A 24135-nucleotide genomic window follows, 5' to 3' on the forward strand; every position below is an offset into this window, starting at 1 on the left:
TGTGTCCTCACTCTCCAAATACTCCTCAATAAAGCCGCTTTCACTAAACTGGCAGAGAAGAGCAAGCATCCCCACTGCTTCCCCACTGTGGGGGAAAACGTATATTGCAGATCTCTAAAGTAACTTTCTCTCCAATTTCCTATGCACTTTGGTCTCTTCAATCTCTTTTATAAGATAGATTTTTAAAATCAGCTAATGGACATGAAACCCACTCTTTGCCACCTCCTTTGCAAGTCCTGGCTAATTGTCTCATTCCTTATTTTGAAATACTGGAATCATCTGATTGTGTTGAGAAGATAAAGCTGAAGACAAAATAGAATGAGTCTTGTTTTACAATCCCGTGTACACAGAAGACCAAGAAAAAACAACTAGAGAGAATAGAAAAACCAAGAGAATGTGATGTAGGAGAAACTAAAGTGTACACAAGTAGTGAAACGTTGCTAAAAGGTGGAATAAGATGACGACAAAGAAATGCTCACTGGAATTTGGTGCCTTGTGCAGTTCCATCCCAGTGTAGTGCTGGGGACAAAAGTTAAACTCATATGTTAAATACTTCACCAGAATTTGTTTTCCCTTTCTTCCTTCAAACAGCGTCCTATGGCCAGCTCCAGTGTAAATCCTGACTGGTCAAAGCCAACTATTATAATCTACTTTCCTCTAGTGATATGTTTAGGAATGGCCATGTGATCTAATTCTAACAAAAACGTGAGGGGAAATTTGTTGGAGGATTTCTGTAGAGGTCTTTTTCCTTAAAAAGAAACATAAAGAAAAGACAGCTTCTCTTTTTCCACTGGCTACTGTCATTTCTGCATTTGACACCTAGTTCTGTAGAAACCATCTTGATACCAGCCTGAGGATAAAGCCAATGCCAAAGAGAACAGACTCAAGAGAATTGCCACAAAACAGAGCTAGAACTCATGCATGAAGCCTGCTCTGTAGGGTTCTTGTTATTTCAACTTATAAATCCCCAACTGATTCAGAGTTTTCTGTATTTTTAAAAAGACTTTATTTATTCATTTATTTATTTATTTGAGAGAGAGAGAAGGAGAGAAAGAGGGAGAATGCATAGCAGGAGGAGCAGAGGGAGAATGACAACCAGAGCCCCATGTGGGGACCAATCCCACAATCCTCAAGATCACCATCTGAGCCGAAACCAAGAGCTGGATGGCCAACCAACTGAGCCACCCAGGTGCCCCCAGAGTTTTCTGTTATTTAATGCGAAAAGCATCCTAAAGATAAATAATAGTCTTGGGATCCCTGGGTGGCGTAGCGGTTTGGCGCCTGCCTTTGGCCCAGGGCGCGATCCTGGAGACCCGGGATCGAATCCCACGTCGGGCTCCCGGTGCATGGAGCCTGCTTCTCCCTCTGCCTATGTCTCCGCCTCTTTCTCTCTCTCTGTATGACTATCATAATAAATAAAAATTTAAAAAAAAGATAAATAATAGTCTTAAGGGAGATGAAGAATTAAAAGTAGAGTGTAGGTAACTCTTTTGAGATGTTTTTCTGGGAAGGAAGGCAAAGAGATGGTCTGACAGCTGAAGGGGGTTGAAGGATCTAGTGAAGACTTTTTTAAAGATGAGAGATACTATGTTCAGTTTGTAAATAGAATGAAGATGATCCTGTGGAAAGGGGAGAGGGCAGAGCTGCAGGTACAAGCATCTTGTTGCCACCTCACTTAATGTGCACAGCCATTCTTGGAGTCTTCATCACTGATCTTGCTGTTACCCCAACAAGGAAGAGCCACCAATTCTCACATTATTGTTTGCACTGTCTGACTACAACTACTTGCATTCTCCCTCCCTGGAGTCTGTTGGCAGCATCCCTCTAGCTATCCCTGAACTGTTTCTTTTTCTGGAGAAAAGTAAATGGCTGATCCCTGCAGGGCTGCGCTCTTTAGGACAAACTCTGGACTCAAGTGAGGCTAGCAAGAGCCCAGCTTTTTACCCTCTTGAGGTTCTTCCCAAGGAAGAGCCAATTCTCCAAATTTTTACATCCAGTCACAAAGAAACTTAAGACGTCAGGCTACCCAAGAGCCTAGACTGCAGTTATTTGTCAATCCCCAAAGATGAGCCTACCCCTAAGCCCCGTTTCACCCAGGACTACAGGCAGATCAACTTAATGAAGCCTGTTGTTACTTAATCCCCCACCCTCAACATTCCTACTTTCTAATTATAATTGCACAGAAGAACATGCACCCATGCCTGTTGGAGAATATAGCCCCTCTCCTCAAATGAGGGAAGTCTAGTCCCCAAGTCAGCATTCTCTCCCTTTCCTAGCCACCTGAGTCATATGCAAATTAACTCAGGGTATAGGGCCTTTCCCCAGCAGAAAAGACACATTCAGTCCCACCTGGGGCTTCCACTACATCAGACATCTATTTACTGATCAACTAAATGGTGATCCAAAAGAGCATTGCTATAAAGCATTTCCAGTAAAAATATATATAAAAACAATGCAAAGGACCAAGTCAAGAACAATGTTGATTTGCCTTTCTATTGCTTCCTGTCCAGAGTAATGATTTGTTCCTCATTTTACTTCCCCTACTCAGTTAGTAGTGAAACAAGATACGTAGCTTAAAACATTTAATACCCATGCTACAAGGTACAATTAGCTATAGTCATATAGATAGAAACACCTGGTAAAACCAGACAACTGGGTTTCATTTCCTTATGAAATTTCAACAATTCGTTAACCAAAACATTATAATTGACCAAGATATTTTAAATATCTAAAACTAGGTCCCTCTGCTGATTACATTCAAATTGATTTACTAGTTCTTGTTTTATCATATTTTCTTGCTAATGTAATTTTGGCTAAAACACAGACTGCATTTAAGCAAAAAGAAACAAACCAGTCAAACTTTTAAAAATCTCCATACTTATCCGTAATCATTACAAATAAAACTTTCCACTCACAACAATAGTGTAAATAGTTTAAGTTTCCACTTAAACTTAGTCACATTTGAAATTCTTAATGATTCTATGTTAAAGCATTTTGATACTTATTTATGCATTTTCCAGGCTTATTAAAGTCTGCACCTGTACAGACTTTAAGAATTCTTTAATAATTAGCTGCTTCATATCCTTTCTCAGAATAAGGCAGTTACTAACTATTTTGTAGTGATCTTTCTCTTGTTGATGAGTCCTTGCAATGATCATCAATGATATATGGTTATAAGAGACTTCTTTTGGGATTCTCCTCTGCGAACTGCCCTTTCCTATGGGGGTAATTCTCACAGGTATGTTCCTATTGATTTCACTCTCCCGGTCACATTTGATTGGTCCAAGGATAGACACTTGGCCAAGCTGGGCTGATCAGATTGTCTTTTATGGAAATTTGGAATTGGATAATAGCCATTCTAGTCAGGCTATATGGATACTTAAGAGGAAGGATGAGAGGCTGATCAGACAAAAAAAAAGCAAAGGAAAGAAAAGAATAAAGCACCCTCTCGGTGAGAAAATAAATAAAAGACCATGGGGCTTCAAAGAGAAAGGTAAAGAGGAAGAGACAGTTTGGTTTCTGGTGGCTTTCCGGAATCCAGTCTGGTACCTCATGAGGCTCTCTCTAGACCTTAAGTTCTGTGAAACATGTAGTCTTGTGTCTCTTTTTAGCTTATGTAAGTTTGAGTGAGGTTCAGCACCTCTGAATTAAGTCTTCTCTAAAATAACCAAGAGGCCCCCCAGGGCCTACTAAATTATGAAGAACAACTGGCAACAACAATAACACTAAATTTCCACAATTTATGCTTTCTGAATTCTTGGGTCTGTTCTTTCTTTGATGTGTTAAGCACCTATGTAGGCTGAATATAATGCTTTCAAAAGTTTCTGACCACAACATACATAGTGAAGTCATCAAAATGGTGAAGTAAGAGTTTTCCATCATCTTATTCCTAAAGAACACTGGCTAACAATCACTCATGGACAAGAGTGTCTTTGTGGAAGCCCAGGAACCCAATGGAAAAGTTCCAGCACACTGATGGAGCAAAAACATTATCTGATGTGGGACACATCGAAGACAGTAAAAGGAAACAGTTTCTAGAACTTTACCCATGTCACCCCTCCCCGAGAGAGCACATCTCAGTGCCAAGAGTGACTTACTCAGACCATGATTTTTCCCACAGAGAAAAGTGAGAGTGGGTAAGTGCCAAGCATCCCTAGTTGTCCATGATGGTGCCAAGGGGACTTCTTTCTCACCTATTCAGAAAACTGAGGAGTACTGCATGATGGGGGCGGGGGTGGGGTGAGCCAGAGAGTGGCTAGTAGACTAGCAGACAGCATTCTTTTTTTTTTTTTTTATGTATTTATGATAGTCACATCAGAGAGAGAGAGAGAGAGAGAGAGGCAGAGACATAGGCAGAGGGAGAAGCAGGCTCCATGCACCGGGAGCCCGATGTGGGATTCGATCCCGGGTCTCCAGGATCACGCCCTGGGCCAAAGGCAGGCGCCAAACCGCTGCGCCACCCAGGGATCCCGCAGACAGCATTCTTAAAGAGCATCAAAGGACAGAGATTTTATTAACTGTGTCATGTATTCAATTAAGAAGCCCATGTATGAGCCCCTGGGGATGCCTGACCTGAGGATCCCCCAACTGGCCCATAGGGACCCACAAGCTCTACATGCCTCACCCATATACCCACATCCCATGGCCAGCTCCCTGTGTGTGTCCTGAAGGGCAATGAGAGTGAGCCTTTGCAGAGAACCAGTGAGCACACCCAGAAAGCTGGCCAAGCCCTGCAGGATTAGGTGAAAGTAAACAAATTTAAGCATTCAGCACCACCCTAGGGAAAGCAAAGAGTCAGCACCCAGCCTGGCTTTGCATACAATGTTAAGAACCCCACCCACTCCCCAGAGGGAACAAGAAAAGTGAAGCAGGAATACCCATAGTAAAGATCTGAGAAAGCCTCAGAATCCTTAAGGGGGTTGACAAAGGTATGTCTCTCCCAAAGCCAGTCAGTAAAGGCTTTAGGTGACTGTTTCTTCAAATGTGGAGGCAGTAATGTAAGACTTTAGGAAACATTTTAAAAAATCAAGGTAACATAATACTAGCGAAGAAACACAATAATTTTCTAGTAACTGACCCCAAAGAAATGGAGAACTATGAGTTGTCCAATAAAGAATTCAAAATAGTTGTTTTAAAGAAGTTCAGTGAATTATAAGAAAACACAGAGAGACAATTCAACAAAATCAGGAAAATAATACATGAGAAATGAGAAGTTTAACAGAGATAGAAGTCACAGAAAAGAAACAGAAATTCTAGAGGTGAAGAATACAATGAATGAAATGAAAAACACAATAGAAGGCATTAACAGCATGCTGGATCAAACAAAATGAATATGTGAAGTAGAAGATAGATCATTTGAAATTATATAGAGGAAGGGCACCTGGCTGGGTCAATGAGAAGAGCATGTGACTCTTGATCTCAGGGTTGTGAATTAAGCCCCATGTTGGGTGTAGAAGATTACTTAAAATAAATAAAAATTTAAAAAAAGAAAGAAAGAAATTATCCAGAGGAGAACAAAGGAAAAAAGAATGAAAAATAATGAAGAAAGCCTAGGGGAACTATGGAACAGCACTAAGGAAAACATTCTGTGCATTGTTGGAGTCCCAGAAAAAAGAAAAGGGGGCAAAAGGGGAAGACAGTTCACTTAACTAAATAAAGACTGAGAATTTATTGGATATTAGGAGAGATGGAGATACAAGTTCATGAAGATCATAGGTTCCCAAAATATTTCAACTCAAAAATATTTTATTCAAGACATATTATAATAAAACATTCTAAATTCAAAGACAAAGTGAAAATTTTAGAAGCATCAGGAGACAAAACAAACAAACAAACAAACACTTCACATAAAAGGGAACTCCCATAAGGCTATCAGTGGATTTCTCAGAAGAAACTGTGAGGGCAAGGAGAAAGTGGGATGATATATTCAAAGTGCTAGAAGAAAAAAACTGCCAACCAAAAATACTTTACCTATCAAAGCTGTCCTTTAGAAATGAAGGAGAGAGGGGCACCTGGGTGGCTTAGTCAGTTAAGCATCCCCCTTTGGCTCAGGTCATGATTCCTGAGCCCTGAATGGTAATTATGTAAGATGATAGATGTGTTAACTAACCTTATTGTGGTAATCATTCCAAAATACTTATGTGTATCAAATCATTCCATTATACACCTTACACAATATTATTTGCCAATTATATCTCAATATAGGTGGAAAACATGTTTCTGACCACAAAAACACAGTAAGAAATATAATGCGTATCATGATTCTCTTCATATATAGGTATACACAAATATGGTATTGAAATGAGTACTTGTCATAGTCCCTGACCTAAGGTGGTTGTTCAATAAGGATCTGCTGAAATAGTTACCTAAAAAAAAGAATGCAGGTCCAAAAACAAACAAACATGACCATGAATTCTTATATTGACTTCAGAAAAGAAACAGACAGGTACCTGGCTGGCTCAGTCAGCAGAGCATGTGACTCTTGATCTCAGCATTATAAGTTCAAGCCCCATGCTGAGTACATAGTTTACTTAAAATAAAAACAAATAATCTTAAAAAGAATTAGAAAACAAGCAATTATTAAACTGATTTCTTAAAAATTTTTTCAAAAAGAAATGGAGGGGCACCTGGGTGGCTCAGCTGGTTAAGCATCTGCCTTTAGCTCAGGTCATGATCCAAGGTCCTGGATCAAGTCCCGAGTCAGACTCTCTGCTGAGAAGCCTGCTTCTCCTTCTCCTTATGCTGTTCCCCCTGCATGTACTCTCTCTCTCTCTCTGTCTCCCTCTCTGCGTCAAATAAATAAATAAAATCTTAAAAGAAAAGAAAAGAAAAAAGAAAAGGAGAGGGGTGCCTAGGTGGCTCAGTTGGTTAAGTGTCTGTTTTGGCTCAAGAAGTAATGCCAGGGTCCCTGGATCAAGACCCCTGGGCTCCCTGCTCAGCAGGGAGCCTGTTCTCCCTCTCCCTGACCCTCCCCCTGCTCATGTTCTCTCCTCTATGTGCTCTCTCTCTCTCTCAAATGAATACATAAAATCTTTAAAAAAAAAAAAAAAGAAATGGAGAAAATCAAAATAAAAGTAGTAAAGAAAAAATTTAAGGTAAATAAAAAAATAGAATGTGAAACTATAGAAATAAAAACTATAGGGGCACCTGGGTGGCTCAGTCGGTTAAGCATCTGCCTTCAGCTCAGGTCATGATCTCGGGGTCCTGGGATCCAGGTCCTGGGATCTCGGGATCAGGCTTCCTGCTCAGTGGAGAGTCTGCTTCTTGCTCTCCCTCTGCCTGCCACACTGCCTACCTGTGCTCTCTCTGTTAAAAAAAAATAATTAAAATATTCAAAAAAAAAAAAACCCCAAAACTATAGAAATCATCAATATTTGGTTTTATGAAATATTTAGCAAAATTCAAAGTTAGATGAATTTTATAAGAAAAATCACAAATGAAAGGAAAACACTTTTTTTTTAATTTAGGAAAAACTGGTGTGCCTAGGTGGTTCAGTCAGTTAAGCAGTCAACTCTTGATTTCAGCTCAGGTAATAATCTCAGAGTTGTGAGATCCAACTCCATAAGAGGCTCCATACTGAGCGTGGAGCTGCTTAAATTCCCTCTCCTTCTCCAAAATTAATAAATAGATATGTACATAGATACATACATTTAAGAAGAACTATTATTTATATCCTATTAAATGGAAAGACAAATAGGAAATGTATAAGTAGTTACAGAAATAATAGTTTCTAATAAGAACTTTACTCTCAATCTTACCTTTGTTCTTCTTTTTTTAAAAAAAGACTTCTTTTATTTGAGAGGGAGAGTACATGTGCATGCACAAGTGAGGAGGTGGGCTAGGGAAGAGAGAGGGAGAAGCACACTCCCCACTGAGCAGGGAGCTCTGGCTATTTATTCATGAGAGACACACACACAGAGAGAGAGAGAGGCAGAGACACAGGCAGAGGGAGAAGCAGGCTCCTTGTAGGAAGCCTGACATGGGACTTGATCCCCGGTCTCCAGGATCACCACCTGAGCCAAAGGCAGACACTCAACTACTGAGCCACCCAGGTACCTCCTGATAATGTTTTTTATTGGATGCCTGACACTATAAATTTTATCCCTCTGGTGCTAGATTGTGTTAAATTTTCTCAATTAATTTTGGATTGTGTTCTGGTGTAGTCATGTCACTTAGAATCAGTTTGATCTTTTCAAAGCCTCCTTCAACACCAGAGCAGCCTTTAATTTAGTCTAGGGCTAATTTAGCCTTACTACTTACAAAGAAATACCTTTCTGAGATGTCTACCCAATGCCTTGGAAATTATGAGATCCTTCCACTCTGGCTGCTGGAGCACAAACTATTCCCAGTTCCATGTGAGCTCCAGGAATTGTTTAATGTACAGTTTGTGGTAATCCTTTCATGGCCTCAGTAGTTTCCTCTTCAACCAACCAAAGACTTAAGGGGATCTCTCTGTAAATATCCAGAGCTCTCTCTCTTTGTGCAGTTCCCTCCTCTCTTTACTTAGCCCCATAAATTCTAACTGCATTAACCTCTGCCAACTCCAATTTATATTTAGAGCCTGGAGCATTAGTTGCTTTTTCCTGCACTGAGTCCATCCAGGCAGTATACTGGGTCAATTGTAAAACTCACCTTATATGTTTTCCTTCTCTCAGGGATCACAGATTTGTTCTACCTGCCTTCCACATTCCAATAACTGTTATATATTTTGTCCAGTGTTCTAGCTGTTTAAGGCTGGAGGGTAAATCCACTCCCTATTAAACTCTATCATATCTGGAAGCAAAGTCAGCTCATTTTTTAAAAAAGATTTTATTTATTTAGGGACACCTGGGTGGCTGTGGTTGAGCATCGGCCTTCAGCCCAGGGCGTGATCCTGGAGACCCGGGATCAAGTTCCACATCAGGCTCCCTGCATGGAGCCTGCTTCTCCCTCTGCCTGTGTCTCTGCCTTTCTCTCTCTCTCACTCTCTCTCTCTTTCTCTCTCTCTCTGCGTCTCTCATGAATAAATAAATAAAACCTTTTTAAAAAAAAGATTGTATTTACTTACTTGAAAGAAAGAGGGAAGGCAGCCCAGGTGGCTCAGTGGTTTAGCGCCGCCTTCAGCCCAGGGCGTGATCCTGGAGACCCTGGATCAAGTCCCATATCAGGCTTCCTGCATGGAGGCTGTTTCTCGCTCTGCCTCTGTCTCTGCCTCTCTCTCTCTCTCTCTCTCTCTCTCTCTCTCTCTGTGTGTGTGTGTGTCTCTCTCATGAATAAATAAAATTTTTTTAAAAAAAAGAGAGAGAGAGAATGCACAAGAAAGCGCAAGTGAGGGGGTGGCGAAGGGAAGAAGGAGAGGGACCAGCAGGCTCCCTGACATGGAGCTCCATCCCAGGACCCTGAGATCATAACCTGAGTGGAAGGCAGATGATTAACTGACAGAGCCACCCAGGTGCCCCAAAGTCATCTCATTTCAATCAAAAACAGAAATCAGACAAGAATCACTCCTTTTATTTAATTTATGCCAATTACTAGCACAAAAGAAGAAAAAATATCAAGGTAACACTATTATGTGTTTAGCAAATTTAAACAAACTACTTATATTGTGCCAAGACTATTCCTGGTCTTGCAAGTCTTAATGTGGTTCTTTGAGAGCTGGTTCTTTGTGAACATAAAATGTTCCTGCCCTCAACAAACAGGACAGCTTGGTAAATCTATGTAAAGAAACCAGTGAGACAATGACCCACATTTCTCTGCCCATTTCAATCAATGCTTAGTTATGAAATTACAATGATGCTTCCTCTTGCATTTCATTACCACTAAAGACCCTTTATATCATATTTTTCTCATTTTAAAATTTATATTATTACTGACGCTCACTATAGAAAAAATTAGTACAGATAAACAAAAATAGGATGAACATTCACCCAATGGTTGGTTGCATACAGATTACAAGAGATATCAATTTATATCATATTCCAAAAAACTAAAACTCTATGGTGAATTTTAATAAAATAAAACTAGCAAGAATATGAGGGCACCTGGGTGGCTCAGTCGGTTAAGCATCTGCCTTTGGCTCAGGTCATGATCCAAGAATTCTGGAATGATCTTGCATTGGGCTCCTGCTCAGTGAGGAGTCTGCTTCTCCTTTTCCCTCTGCCCCCCCCCCCCACCTGCTTATGCATGCATGCTCTCTCTCTCAGATAAATAAATCTTTTTTTAAAAACCTAGCAAGAATATGAATGACCATTTAAATAGCTGTATCATAATTAGGAAATCTGTTTGACATGAGGCTATAATCAGAAAAAAATGACGCTCTCAAATAAATAATCTTTAAAAAAAAAGAAGGAAAAAATGACAAATAAAGTAGACTCAAAATACCAGACCATAAACACCTACTGTACAAATAAATAACACATATAAAACACTAGGTAATAGATCTTGGCAAATGGACTAATAGTAAGTCTTTAATACCCACTGTTAACACTTTAAAGCTGCAGATGTGTTAGAAAACCAAATATTTCTAACTTTTCATTTTAATGCACTATACATAAATTTATTAGTAAAGAAAAATAAAATGCATTTTCTATTATAAGATAGATATATTTTAAGAAAGATCCATACAAGAACTTCAGCACAATGAAATGGAATAGGACTCTACCACAAATAACAGACTGTTGAAAATTATGCAAGGCAAATATAACTGAAAAAGGTCATAAAAAGCATGAAGATTTGAATTTTATATAAAAGAGAAGGTCTTATCACTCATCACAAATTTAAATATTTTTATTTATTTTATTTATTTTAAAGATTTTACTTATTCATGACAGAGAGAGAGAGGCAGAGACACAGGCAGAGGGAGAAGCAGGCTCCATGCAGGGAGCCAGATGTGGGACTCAATCCTGGGACTCCAGGAGCATGCCCTGGGTCGAAGGCAGGCACTAAACCACTGAGCCACCCAGGAATCCCCACAAATTTAAATATTGTTAAAGTATCACTATTGACCAGACCCTGGGAATAAACACACCCAGGTATTGCATTTGCACTTCAAATTGGTCCAATGCCTTTAAGCACCAACTTAAATAGTTCAGACAAATAAATAGTTCGAATAGTTGAAATAGTTGAATAGTTTAGACAAATAAAACTTAGAAACCTTAGAAATGTCAAAAACTACAGCTACAGAACTAATTATGATATTTTAACACAATGGAATACTATACACAATATTAACAATTTTATTATTGAGCACTTGCTATGTGCCAGGTACGATGCAGGGTGTCTTAAGCAGTCTATTTTATTTTTTTAATTGCTTAATAATCCTACCTTAGGTAGATAGCTATATATGGAGAAATTAAGGTTTAGAGAGATTATGTAATGGGCTCAAGTTTGCAATTAATAATAGTAGACAGATAACTCAGATCTGTCTGACTCCAAAACCTTTCAAAAATTCCTTCTACTTTATCATACAGCTATAGGATCCAAATAGGGCAAATCCCAAAGTTCACAGAAAAAAATCAGGAACCAAACCTTTGAGAACACAGAATGTAGTGATCAAAATTATATGCTCTTTTACTGGCCACCTATAGAGATCTTTCAGGAAGATTTGTAATTGTGCTTACAATACAAATTTTCAACACTGTACTCTTTAAGTTCTCAGTGTTTTAGTCTATGTAATACCATTTTCAATCAAAAGTTTCATGTACCGGGCAGCCCTGGTGGCGCAGCGGTTTAGCACCGCCTGCAGCCCGGCGTGTGATCCTGGAGACCCCAGATCGAGTCCCACCTCGGGCTTCCTGCATGGAGCCTGCTTCTCCCTCAGCCTGTGTCTCTGCCTCTCTCTCTCTCGCTCTCTCTGAATAAATAAATCTTTAAAAAAAAAAAGTTTCATATACCTGTCTTGATCCTCTTTCCAAATCCTTTCTCTATACCTTCTGTCTCCTTGACACTCTTGTCACAAACCCTTCCTCTTGTTCCATCAATTCCTGGACAGGCTCCTGTCCTCTCTTATCTCTTCCACCTATCCCCCATGCCTTCCCTGTGAAGAGGCCCATCTCTCTGCGTGGAAGGGACCAAGCACATCCCTCCAGAGTTGAGAAAGAAAATTCAAAACTGATTAAATCAGTAGCCCTGAAGCTCATTCTTGAGTGCTAAACAAAGTAGACAGATACTGAAGAGGGTGGACCTGGTGACTCCAAGCGACCACCATGACCACTAGCCCCCATTTCCTGACAGAGGGGACTGAATTCCAAGGGACAACCCATACCAGGAGTGACCAGAGGAATGATACACAATGAATTTAATTTTTTCTATTGAAATATAATAAATGTAGTTTCCATGGGTTTTATTTTACAAATTCTGAGATAAATACAAATACATATATTTATAAATATAAAAATACCAATATTGCCATCATGCTATCACTAACTTGTACATGTACTGCTGATTAATATAATTGCATCACCTATTACAAAGGGGCCCAGGATGCCTTTGCTATATGGAAAGCATGAATTTACAACTCAACTAGTGGGGCACCTGGGTGGCTCAGGTTGTGATCCTGGGGTCCTGGGAATGAGTCCTGCATCAGGCTCCCAGAGGTAGCCTGCTTCTCCCTCTGCCTGTGTCTCTCATGAATGAATGAATGAATGAATGAATGAATAAAGGAACTAGTGGAAGAACTATAGGTTTTTAAACAGTGTCATCAGGAAAAGCTTCACAAACTGAATACTCCAGTGATTGATAATGCAAAAGGAGAGAGAATCTGGCATTTACCTAGGGCTGTCCTCACAAGAGAGGCAGGACCCAGTGAGTTCTAATCTCTGGAAAAATGCACCTTATAGAGGACGAGACATTCACACTCTGTCACACCCCAGCTGAAGCATAGGGTACACACACACACACACACACACACACACACACTGGACTGCATTCAAGAGGTAGAAACAGGAAATGGCTTTGCCTCCTAACAATGTCTTTTAACTTGCCTTTTTAAGCCCCTGGACAACCAACATCCCAGGAAGATCTTGGAAGTTTTCCAGGGTCTCCAACGGTTACATGAATAGCTTCACCTGGGGCCCTTTATTTATTTTTTTTTTAAAGACTGTATTTATTTATTCGTGAGAGACACACAGAGAGAGGCAGAGACAGAGGCAGAGGGAGAAGCAGGCTCCATGCCGGGAGCCCGATGTGGGACTCGATTCCAGGACCCCAGGATCAGGCCCTGAGCTGAAGGCAGATGTTCGACCGCTGAGCCACAGAGGCATCCCGACCCGGGGCCCTTTAAAAAAAAAAAAAAATCCAGTCCATAGTAAATCAACAAACGCCTCACATCCAGTTGAAGACTTCTCCCGGTCCCTCAGCTCCGACCTGACCACCGCTGGAGGACCCTCCCTGGGGAAGGAGGCGCACGTGTGGTCAGCCATTTCTCTCGCGCGCGACCTCACGACCTCGCCCACCTCTCCTGGGCTAGGGGAAGGGAGAGGTCTCGCAACCTTCCTCTGGTGTTTATGATCTCTTGACTAATAGTGGACGACGTTCAAGCGATCGGTCTTTTTCTCTTTTCTTTCTTTTTTCAGGCCCAGTACAGCGCTGGGCCGCACCTGGCCGGGGAACCCCTCCCGGGAAGCAGGGGGGTCGGCCCCCACCGAGGGTAGGCGGTGACAGGCGGCCGTCTCCGCAGAGGAGGGCAGGCACCCCAGGGCACGCCCTCGCCCTCGGGTCCGTAGAGAAGGCTTCTTTGCGAGGGCAGGTCACCGCCACCTGTGGTCCCCCGTCGGCGGAAAGGCATTGCGACGCCAGGGCGTTGGCGCTTCGGGCAAGCCTGGGACACCGCAAGCCAAGCCTACAGCCTCCCGCGGCTCCCCGAAGTTTTATCCCATGCTGCCTGGAAGTTCGTTTTTCCCACAGGAAGGGAACCAAAGCGCACACACATATTGGCCCCAGGGCCACCGTCAAAGATGGCCCAAGCGGCGCGTGACTGGCTCTGCCCACCACCATCGCTCACACAGCCGCGTGCAACACGGCCCAGGTGACACGCGGTGCGCCCGGCACACGGCGGGACGATGCCGCTGCCCTCAGAATGGGACTTGGGTCCCTCGCTTACCTACACCACCCCCTCCGCCGCCGCTCTGCCGCCGCCGCCGCCTCTGTGGGTCGCTGGGAACCGGAAACCACGCTTCCCCGGCCTCCCGCACCCGAGGGGTCCCCAGCGCGCGCCAAGTGAGTCGCGCGCCTGCGCCAAGGCTGCGCGCGTGCCTGCGTCTGCGCCTGCGCCTGCGCCTGCGCCTGCGCCTGTGCGGCCCTCACTCCACCGCCTCGCCGCCGCCGGGAGGGCGGCACGCGGTACAGCGGCCCGGCAGGCTGAGCGCTGTGATCGAGGACCCTGGCTCCAGCTGCGCGGCGGGGAGGAGACAGCGCTGGACAACTCCACCTCCTCCTTCCACAGGCTGCCAGTGCGGTGGGCAGAGCGAGAAGAGTGGCCCAGCTCGCCTGAATGCGCGCCCCTCCTGCATGTGGCTCCGCGGGAGACAGCGGGAGTGTTTCAAATGCTGGGTCTTTAGAAGAGAAGCGTTTGTGGGTTCTTCAGAGGGTCCTGTGGTACCTTTGTAGTGCACGGTTCCCAGAGGTGGGTGATGTGCTCTCCGGCTAATTTATTGTGATGCGACCCCTGGAGATAACCCCCACTCTGTCATGCTGCTAGAGTCTTGGCAGATAGCTCTGTGGGACAGGATCCCTTCAAGGCAGCTCAAGGCCAACCGTTTACCACAGAGTCCACGTGGTCAAGGAGCTGACCTATCCTGGCCTCGCCAAACGGTTGCCCACTCTCCTTGCCCCTCCATCAAGAGCTGCTCTAGCTTGCCTTCTACTTTCAGAATTCTCCAAGCAAGAAGAAAATAACCAACATCTGTTTCACTAGGGCCGCCCCTAACACCACCACCATCCTCCAGCTAAAACTTCCGGGTCTGTATATCAGGCTTCTCCAAAAACTCTCTTAGCCTGCAGCTCTGGCTCCATGGAAGTCACAGGTGCTGTGATTACTTGTCAGCCCATCAGATATTCACATCACGTCCTAATGGGCAGATTCTGAAATAGCCACCTTTGAAATTCTAGCTTCCTATGAGGCTGGAAGCGGACAGCAAATGATAGTCTCAGGACCCGCTCTTTCGTCTTTTAGGAAGTCCTGAAGGTATGTATAATGACATTCTTTAGAAAGGGAAGGGTACTTACCCTTATTACCAACTTTGAGAATTTAGCCAAAATTTTGAGACCGTAGAAAAATTCCATTCCATATCCTTTTACATTAACAACAATTCAGTTCTATTTCTTGACATAGTTGCTGGTTTCTTGGGTGTATCCATGTTGGGAAAAATTCATTGAGCTGTGTATTTGTCTTTATGTAGGTTATACTTGTCTTTATGTAGGTTATACTTGTCCTTATGTAAGTCATACTTGCATAAAAAGTTTGTGTACAGGAAACAATCCTGAATCCACTGTGCATTGGATTCTGTACCAGGTGTTTTACATATCTTATCTCATTTTATCAGGGTGACTAATATTTATTAAGTGACAACTGTATGTCAGCATCTTTTTTGTATGTCAGCATTTTGTTACATTCTTCCTTTAAATTTTTATTGTGATATGTAACATTTACCCAGAATATGTTCAGTTTAACAAATAGTTGTGAAATGTGGCCACCACTCAGATCAAAAAATATATTGCCAGTGGGATGCCTGGGTGGGTCAGCAGTTGAGCATGTGCCTTGGGCTCAGGGCATGATCCCAGGGTCCCAGGATGGAGTCCCACATCAGGCTCCCTGTGGGGAGTCTGCTTCTCGCTCTGCTTATGTCTCTGCCTCTCTCTCTCTGTGCCTCTCATGAATAAATAAATAAAAACTTTAAAATATATATACATTTTATATATATAAATGTATATATACATTTATATATGTACTCTGGCACTCCAGAAGTCCATTCATGCATCCCTTCCTAATCATAATCTCCTGCAATATTCTTTTTTTAAGATTTTTTATTTATTTACTCATAGAGACACACACACACAAAGAGGCAGAGACACAGGCAGAGGGAGAAGCAGGCACCATGCAGAGAGCCCGACGTGGGACTCGATCCAGGGTCTCCAGGATCATGCCTGGGGCTGCAGGCGGCGTCAAACTGCTGCACCACTGGGGCTGCCCTGCAATATTCTTTATATGCATTATTTAAGTTAATCCTCACAGCATCCTGGGAAATTATAATCATGGATGCCATCTGAAAAATTACCAGAGTTTACCTAGATCTGAGACACATTCGAGTTCTGATCAGAGTACAGAAACTTCATTGAGCACCTGAGACACTCAGTGAAGATCCCAAAAAGGTCACATCTCACTAACAGGACATTAGTCTAAGAATAAAAGCTACTCTAGACCTACAATAAAAAAACTTTAAGCTTCAAGCGGTACCTGGGTGGCTCAGTCAGTTAAGCATCGAACTTGATTTCAGCTCCATCTCATAATCTCAGGGTAGTGAAATCAAGACCTGCTGGACTCTGCACTGGGCATGGAGCCTGCTTAAGACTCTCTTTTCCTCTCCCTCTATCCCTTCCCCCTGCCACTCACATATGACTGTGCACGCTCTCGCTCTCAATAAATAAATAAATAAATAAATAAATAAATAAATAAATAAATAAATAAATAAATAAAATAAGCTTCAAGAAGATCAAACTGATCTTTTTTTAAAAAAAGAGATTTTATTTATTTATTCATGAGAGACACACAGAGAGAGAGGCAGAGACACGGGCAGAGGGAGAAGCAGGCTCCATGCAGGGAGCCTGACATGGGACTTGATCCTGGGTCTCCAGAATCACACCCTGGGCTGCAGGCGGCGCTAAACCGCTGCCCCAAACTGATCTTCTAATAATTCAACTCCTACCAAATCAAAGGTCAACATTCTTTAAAGGAAGAAAGAAAACTCCTATACTCAACAAATGTCAAATTGTCCAACATCCAATCATATATTATAAATAAACTAATAAAAATGATTAAACTATGGGCCTTGTGGCTGGCTCGATAAGTAGAGTGGGTGACTCTTGATCTCATGGTTGTGGGTTCAAGCCCCTGTTGGGTGCAGAAATAACCTTAAAAAAATAAAATCACAAGGAGAAAAATCAGTCAGTTAAAAACAATTTAGAGGGATGTCTGGGTGGCTCAACAGTTGAGCATTTGCCTTTCGCTCAGGCCTGATCCTGGATTCCTGGAATCAAGTCCTGCATCGGGTTCCTTGCATGGAGCCTGCTTCTCCTCCCTCTACCTGTGTCTCGTATGAATAAATAAATAAAATCTTTTTTAAAAATTTAGAAATAACAATGGTAATGGAATTGCCAAAAATATATGCTGAAACAACCATTATAGCTATGTTAAAGTATTTAAAAGAAGAATGAACCTAATGCACAGAGAAATGGAAGATAAAAACAAAACCAAATGGAAATTCTAGAGATGAAAAATATAATGTCTGAAATAAAATTTACTGAAAGGGATTAACAAAAGGGGCACCTGGGTGGCTCAGTCTGTTAAGCGTCCAACTTTTGATTTCAGCTCAGGTCATGATGTCAGGGTTATGAGATTGAGCCCCACATAGGCCTCTGTACTCAGCAGGGAGTCTGGTTGTGATTTTCTCTTTCTCTGTCCTAAACCCCCCCACCTCCACTTGCTCTCTCTAAAATAAATAAATAGGGGCAAGTGGGTGGCTCAGTCAGTTGAGCATCTCCCTTTGGTTCAGGTGATGATCTCTGGGTCCTGGGATCAAATCAAATGGGTCTCCCTACTCAGCAGGGAGTCTGCTTCTCCCTCTCCCTCTGCCCCTCTTCCCTACTCCTCTCTCTTTCTCAAGTAAATAAAATAAAAAATCTTAAATATATATAAATAAATGTGGGTTTTTTTAAGATTTTATTTATTTATTCATGAGAGACATGCAGAGAGAGAGGCAGAGACACAGGCAGAGGGAGAAGCAGGCTCCATGTGACATGGGACTCCATCCCGGGTCTCCAGGATCACACCCTGGGCTGAAGGCAGCGCTAAACTGCTGAGCCACCCAGGCTGCCCTACATCCAGGAAGATGGAAGTATGCTGTTCAATATAAAACTATTTGAAAATAGACTTCTAAATTAAAGATGGATATTGTAAATCTTATAGCTAAAAAAAGATTAGTGCAGAAGAAAAGATCAGCAACCTTGGAGACATAATATTGAAATGTATCTAAACTAAGCACACAGAGAGAAAAAGGCTAGAAAAAACTGAACAGAGTCTCAATGACCTATAACAGCAAGTAGTCTAACATATATATAATAGGACTACAAGAGGAAAAAGTGGGGGAGTCACAGAAAAAAATTAAATGGAAAACTTACTGAAATTTTCCAAAATTTAATAAAGGCTCTAAACCCATAGATCCAAGAATCCCAACAAACCCCCATGCAGGATAAATACACCACACAGAGACATCCCCCACACATACACACATACACATTTAAAAAAAAACAAAAAAGCAAGGCATATCATAATCAAATTGCTGGAAAAAAAGGTGATAAGAAAATATTAAAAGTAGAGGGAGGGGTGCCTGGTTGGCTCAGTTGGGAGTGTGAGACTCTTGATCTCAGAGTCGTGAGTTCAAGCCCCACATTAGGTGTAGAGCTTAATTAATTAATTAGTTAACAAATATTCTTCAAGCAAAAGGAAAATTATGCCAGATAGAAACTTAGATTGACAAAGAATGAAGAGTGCCAAAAATGGTAAATATGTGGGTAAATATAAAAGGCTTTTTTTCTTTCATGTTTTAATTCTTTTTTTTTAATTTTTATTTATTTATGATAGTCACACACAGAGAGGGAGAGAGGCAGAGACATAGGCAGAGGGAGAAGCAGGCTCCATGCACCGGGAGCCTGACGTGGGATTCAATCCCGGACCTCCAGGATTGCACCCTGGGCCAAAGGCAGGCGCTAAACCGCTGCGCCACCCAGGGATCCCTCATGTTTTAATTCTTATAAAAGATAATTAACTATTTAAAGCAAAAAAACTCCACAAGTTGTAGAGTTTATAATATATGTAGAAGTAAAATGTATGACAATGGTAGCACAAATGACAAAAGGGGGAAGATGGAAGTATGCTGTTACAAGTTTCTAATATTATACATGAAGCAATATAAAACTATTTGAAAATAGACTTCTAAATTAAAGATGGATATTGTAAATCTTATAGCAACCACTGAAAAGTAAGCCAAAGAAAAAAGATATAGATAAGAAGCTTATTGTGGAAATAAAATACTCAATCCAAAAGGAAACAGGAAAAGACAGGGGAAAATGAGCAAAGCAAATGGGACAAATAAGAAATGAATGGCTTATTGGTAGATTAAAATACAACATATCAAAAAAAATAAAAAAAATAAAAAATAAAATACAACATATCAAGCATTACATTAAATGCAAATTACCAATGTACTTAAAGGATAGAGATTATCACACTTAATGAAAAAGCAAGACACAATTCTCACTGTATGCTGCCTATAAGAAACTCACTTTAAATATAAGGATACAGGGCCACCTAGCTGACTTATTTGGTGGAGCTTGCAACTCCTGATCTCAGGGCTGTGAGTTCAAGCCTCACATTAGGTGCAGAGATTACTTCAAAACAAAATCTTTTAAAAAATAAATGAATAAATAAAAGGACACAATGATTATAAGTAAAAGGATGTATCTCAAAACTTTTTAAAGTAAGTCAGAAGTAGGGCACCTGGGTGACTCAGGGGTTGAGTGTCTGTCTTTGGCTCAGGTCGTGATCCCAGGGTCCTGGGATCAAGTCCCACATTGAGCTCCCCACAGGGAGCCTGCTTCTCCCTCGGCCTATGTCTGTGCCTCTCTCTGTGTGGCTCTCAAGAATAAATAAGTGAAATCTTTGAAAAAAAAAAAAGAAAATTAAAGGTAAAAACATACCATAAAACACTAACCAAAGAAAGTTGGACAATGGAATGTCCTAAAATTAGGTTTTATTGATGATTGCACAATCTAAATACACTAAAAAACATCAACCGTACATTTTAAGTGGGTAGTTATGTAGTATATGAACTATATCTCAAAAGAGCTGGGTTTTTTGTTTTTTTTTTTAAGATTTATTTGAGAGAGAGTGCACTGGGCGGAGGGGCAGAGAGAAAAAATCTTGGGAACAGTCCCTGCTGACCGCAGAGCCCTATGCAGGCTCCATCTCTCGATCTTGAGATCATGACCTCAGCCCAAGAGTCAGACACTTAACTGACTGAGCCACCCAAGTTCCATTCAATACAGCTGTTTTAAAAAAGAAACACAGAGGGGCTCCTGGGTGGCTCAGTCAAGTAAGCATCTGCCTGCAACTCAGGTCCCGGGATTGAGCCCCATATTGGGCTGCCTGTTCAGCTGGGGAGTTTGCTTCTCCCTCTCCCTCTACTCCTCACCCACTTATCCGCTCTCTCTCCCTCTGTCTCTCTCAAATAAATAAATAAAATCTTAGAAAAGGAAAAGAATCCAGAGAGACTATATTAATATCAGATAGAGTATAGCTCAGAACAGAGGAACATTTCATAGTGATAAAGTGATCAATTTGTTAAAAACACATAACAATCCTTGGTATGTCTGCAGCTAACATAGCTTCAAAATACATGAAGCAAAACTAATTGAACTGAAAGAAGAAAGATAAATCTATAATTATATCTGGAGTTATAAATACTTGTCACTCAAATAATGACAGAACAAGTGAACAAAATCAGTAAGGACATCAAAGAGCTGAACAACTCTGTCAATTAACTTAGCCTAATTGACATTTATAGAACACACCATTCAACAACGGAAGATACCTTCCTTTCAAGTGTAAGTGAAATAGTCACCAAATAGACCATATATTTAGGCCATCAAACATGAATGGGACTGCTAATGTTTTAAATCTTGTTTCTTGGATCAAGCATCTTTTTTGGGAACTCCATGGTTTAATGGGGTATCTATTTTGTGTCACTCTGTGTATACAGCAGAAAATGAAAATGCCAAATACTACAAATTTTAAAATATTTAAATGAATATTCTCTCAAATGATGTTAAACACAAAAAGACATCACAAATATCTTTTATCCAGAACAATAGGAAGTTCCAAATTCCAGATAACAATGTCCAAACTCATGGCCACATATTATGTATACATTTTTTCTTTCTATCTTTTGACCACCTTTACCCATTTCTCCCACCCTACCTCCACCTCCCAGTAACCACTAATCTGTTCTTCGTATCTACAAACTTGAGGGTTTTTTGTTGTTGTTTTTAGATTCCCCATATAAGAGAGATCATATAGAATTTTTATTTCTCCATTTGACTTATTTCATTTCACATGATGTCCTCTATATCCATATATAGATCAATCGTCTTAATCAGAAATTGAGTCTTAAGTCCTTGCTCAGTTTCTATGATACTGGGTGCTGCCCTGTTCTCCAGACCCCAGGGGGTGGACCAAGCCCCTAAGGTCCAGTTCCTGTACCTATAACTCCTGCATTGCTCTGTTTATCTCCCAGGCACTGAATTCCTAGACTTGCCTGACCACTGGCCACTAGAACTTATTCTCTTTACCTATCTCACTCACCCTCATGAGTCTCCAGACTGGTTCCAATTACCCAGGGTCCAGCTCATTCATTCATGTACTGGATACTGACCAAGGTCCTGGAAATACAACCATGAATAAGACAGACATAGTCACTGTCCAAAAGTAATTACAATCTATTGGGGGAGATATAGACAAGTAGTAAGACAATGACATTGTGGTGAGTCTTATGAGCTGGCAAGCCTAGGGACCTTTGAAAAGACAGAGGATAAATGCTTCATTTGGACTTTAGGTTTAAGAAAGACTTTCTAGGGCAGTGCCCGGGTAGCTCAGTCAATTAACTAACTTCAGCTCAGGTCATGATCTTGGGGTCCTGAGATAGAGCCCCACGTTGGGTCCCTGCTCAGTGGAGAGTCTGCTTGTCCCTCTCCCTCTGCCCCTCCCCCTGCTCATGTTCATTCTCTCTACCAAATAAATAAAATCTTAAAAAAAAAGAAAAGAAAAGAAAAAAGAAAAGAAAGAAAGACTGACTTTCTAGGGACACCTGGCTAGCTCAGTTGGTAGAGCATGTGAGTCTTGATTTTGGAGTTGTGAGCTTGAGCCCCATGTTGGGTATAGAAATAACTTAAAAAATAAAGCATTAAAGAAAGACTTTCTAAAGGTGATAAAATCAAAGCTGGGACCTAAAGGATAAATAGGAATTAGCCAGAAGGATAGGAAGATTAATATAATGTCTTAGGCCAGCACTTCTCAAAATGTGTTTCCAGACCAGCAGCAACAGCATCAACTGAGAACTTGTTAGAAATACAAGTTCCCAGACCCTTCCCCAGACCAACAGAATCAGAAATTCTAGGTAACCAGGCCCACCAATAGTTGTTTTAACAAGTCCTCCAAGCAATTCTGGTCCCTGGTAAAGTTTGAGAGTCAGTGTCCTAGGCTAAGGAACAAAATGTACAAGGGCCTGGAAAAAATATGTCCTTCTTGTCACATTAAATCATACTCCAGTCATGAGAATGTGATTCCAGTGCCTCATCTGAGATAGTAACTCCAGGCCCAATCTAGGCCCTTCATAAGAAAAAAAAGAATAGAGAAGGACTAACATTCATTAAATACATCATATACATGAGATCCTATGCTTCACATTGTTTCTTTTATCTAATCCTCACTATATCTCTATTATTGTGCCCATTTCACAGATACAGAACCTGAGGTTCAGACACATCGAAGAACTTTTGTCCAAGATCACTCAGCTAGGTTAAGTACCAGAACTGGGACTTGAATCCCATTCTCTCTGACTCCAGAATCCAAAGATTTTTCTATAGCGCACTGTTTCCAGGGAAAAGAATTTAAGAGATTAGGACAAGATCAGAACATGGGTTGGGCTCTTGACGAAACAGTACCAGCTAGGGTAGAGGAAGGAAATTACAATCTCTTCCTATGTTCCCTTCTCTCACACTCTCCACTCCACAGAGAAGAGATGACCAATTGGCAAGAACAAGGAGGCCAAGGGGCACTTTGCTGGCTCAGTCGAAGGAGCATATGATTTTTGACTCCAAGATTGAGAGTTGCACACTCCTTCAACTGAGCCATCCAGGTGTTCCTCATATAAAGTATTTTTGTGACCATAAAAATAATCATGATATATTATCAGGGGGAAAATGGATAAAAATTATATATACAGTGTGATTCCAATCATGTTAACATGCTTAATAAAAAGACTAGAATGAGGGGCACCTGTGTGGCTCAGTTGGTTAAGCATCCAACTCTTAATTTCAGCTCAGGTGATCTCAAGGTCATGAGATTGACCACATTGGGCTCTGCACTCAGCAGAGTCTGCTTAAGATTCTTTCTCCCTCTGCCTCTCCCCCACTTCTGCTCACACACATTCTCTCTCTCTCTCAAATAAATAAATCTTGTTTTTAAAAAATGATGAGAAAGAAATGTACCGAAATGTTAAAATAGCTCTGCCCTCATCTGATATGACAATCCTGTTATAATAATCATATCCACTCCACAGATGCAGAAGCAGAGTGACTGCTTTGAAGGATGGACTTGTGGTTGGCTTATTCCACTTCTTTACACTTCTTTCTGTGTTTTCTCTAATTCCACTCTTTGTATCTATCCCAAGAGGTAGGAGGCTGGATCTGAAGGAAAAATTGAAAGATGATCCCTGAGGTTCAAATGAATTCCCTTTGCCCAGTGACACAGCCTGTCATCTGTCATGAACCTCTGGGGAAGTGAATGAAGGTGGGCATTGGGGTCTAGTCCCTTGAACTTCTAGAAAGACCTCTTGTGGGTACAGCTGTCTGTAAAATTTAATTTAATTTAAAATGTAAAAACCTATGGGATCCCTGGTGGCTCAGCGGTTTGGTGCCTGCCTTCCGCCCCGGAGCATGATCCTGGAGAACCGGAATTGAGTCCTGCGTTGGGACCCCTGCATGGAGCCTGCTTCTCTCTCTGCCTGTGTCTCTGCCTCTGTGTGTGTGTGTGTGTGTGTGTGTGTGTGTGTGTCTCATGAATAAATAGATAAAATCTTTAAAAAAAAAAACCTGAGTCATCCCTGATTA

At 41.4% G+C, this 24135-nt stretch overlaps 1 protein-coding gene across 1 annotated transcript in view; it reads right to left on the bottom strand.

The window, feature by feature from the left end:
- Positions 1 to 14203, bottom strand: part of KLHL6 (kelch like family member 6) — a 113682-nt gene extending 99479 nt beyond the window's left edge. Inside the window, exon 1 of the mRNA XM_038583503.1 lies at positions 14078 to 14203. The gene's annotated coding sequence lies outside the window, so the exon portion shown is untranslated. The remainder of the gene's footprint in view (positions 1 to 14077) is intronic.
- Between the last annotated feature and the right edge of the window lie 9932 nt (positions 14204 to 24135).

The sequence above is a fragment of the Canis lupus genome, chromosome 34 (genome assembly GCF_011100685.1).
Source record: "Canis lupus familiaris isolate Mischka breed German Shepherd chromosome 34, alternate assembly UU_Cfam_GSD_1.0, whole genome shotgun sequence".
In the NCBI taxonomy this organism is placed as follows: Eukaryota; Metazoa; Chordata; class Mammalia; order Carnivora; family Canidae; genus Canis; species Canis lupus.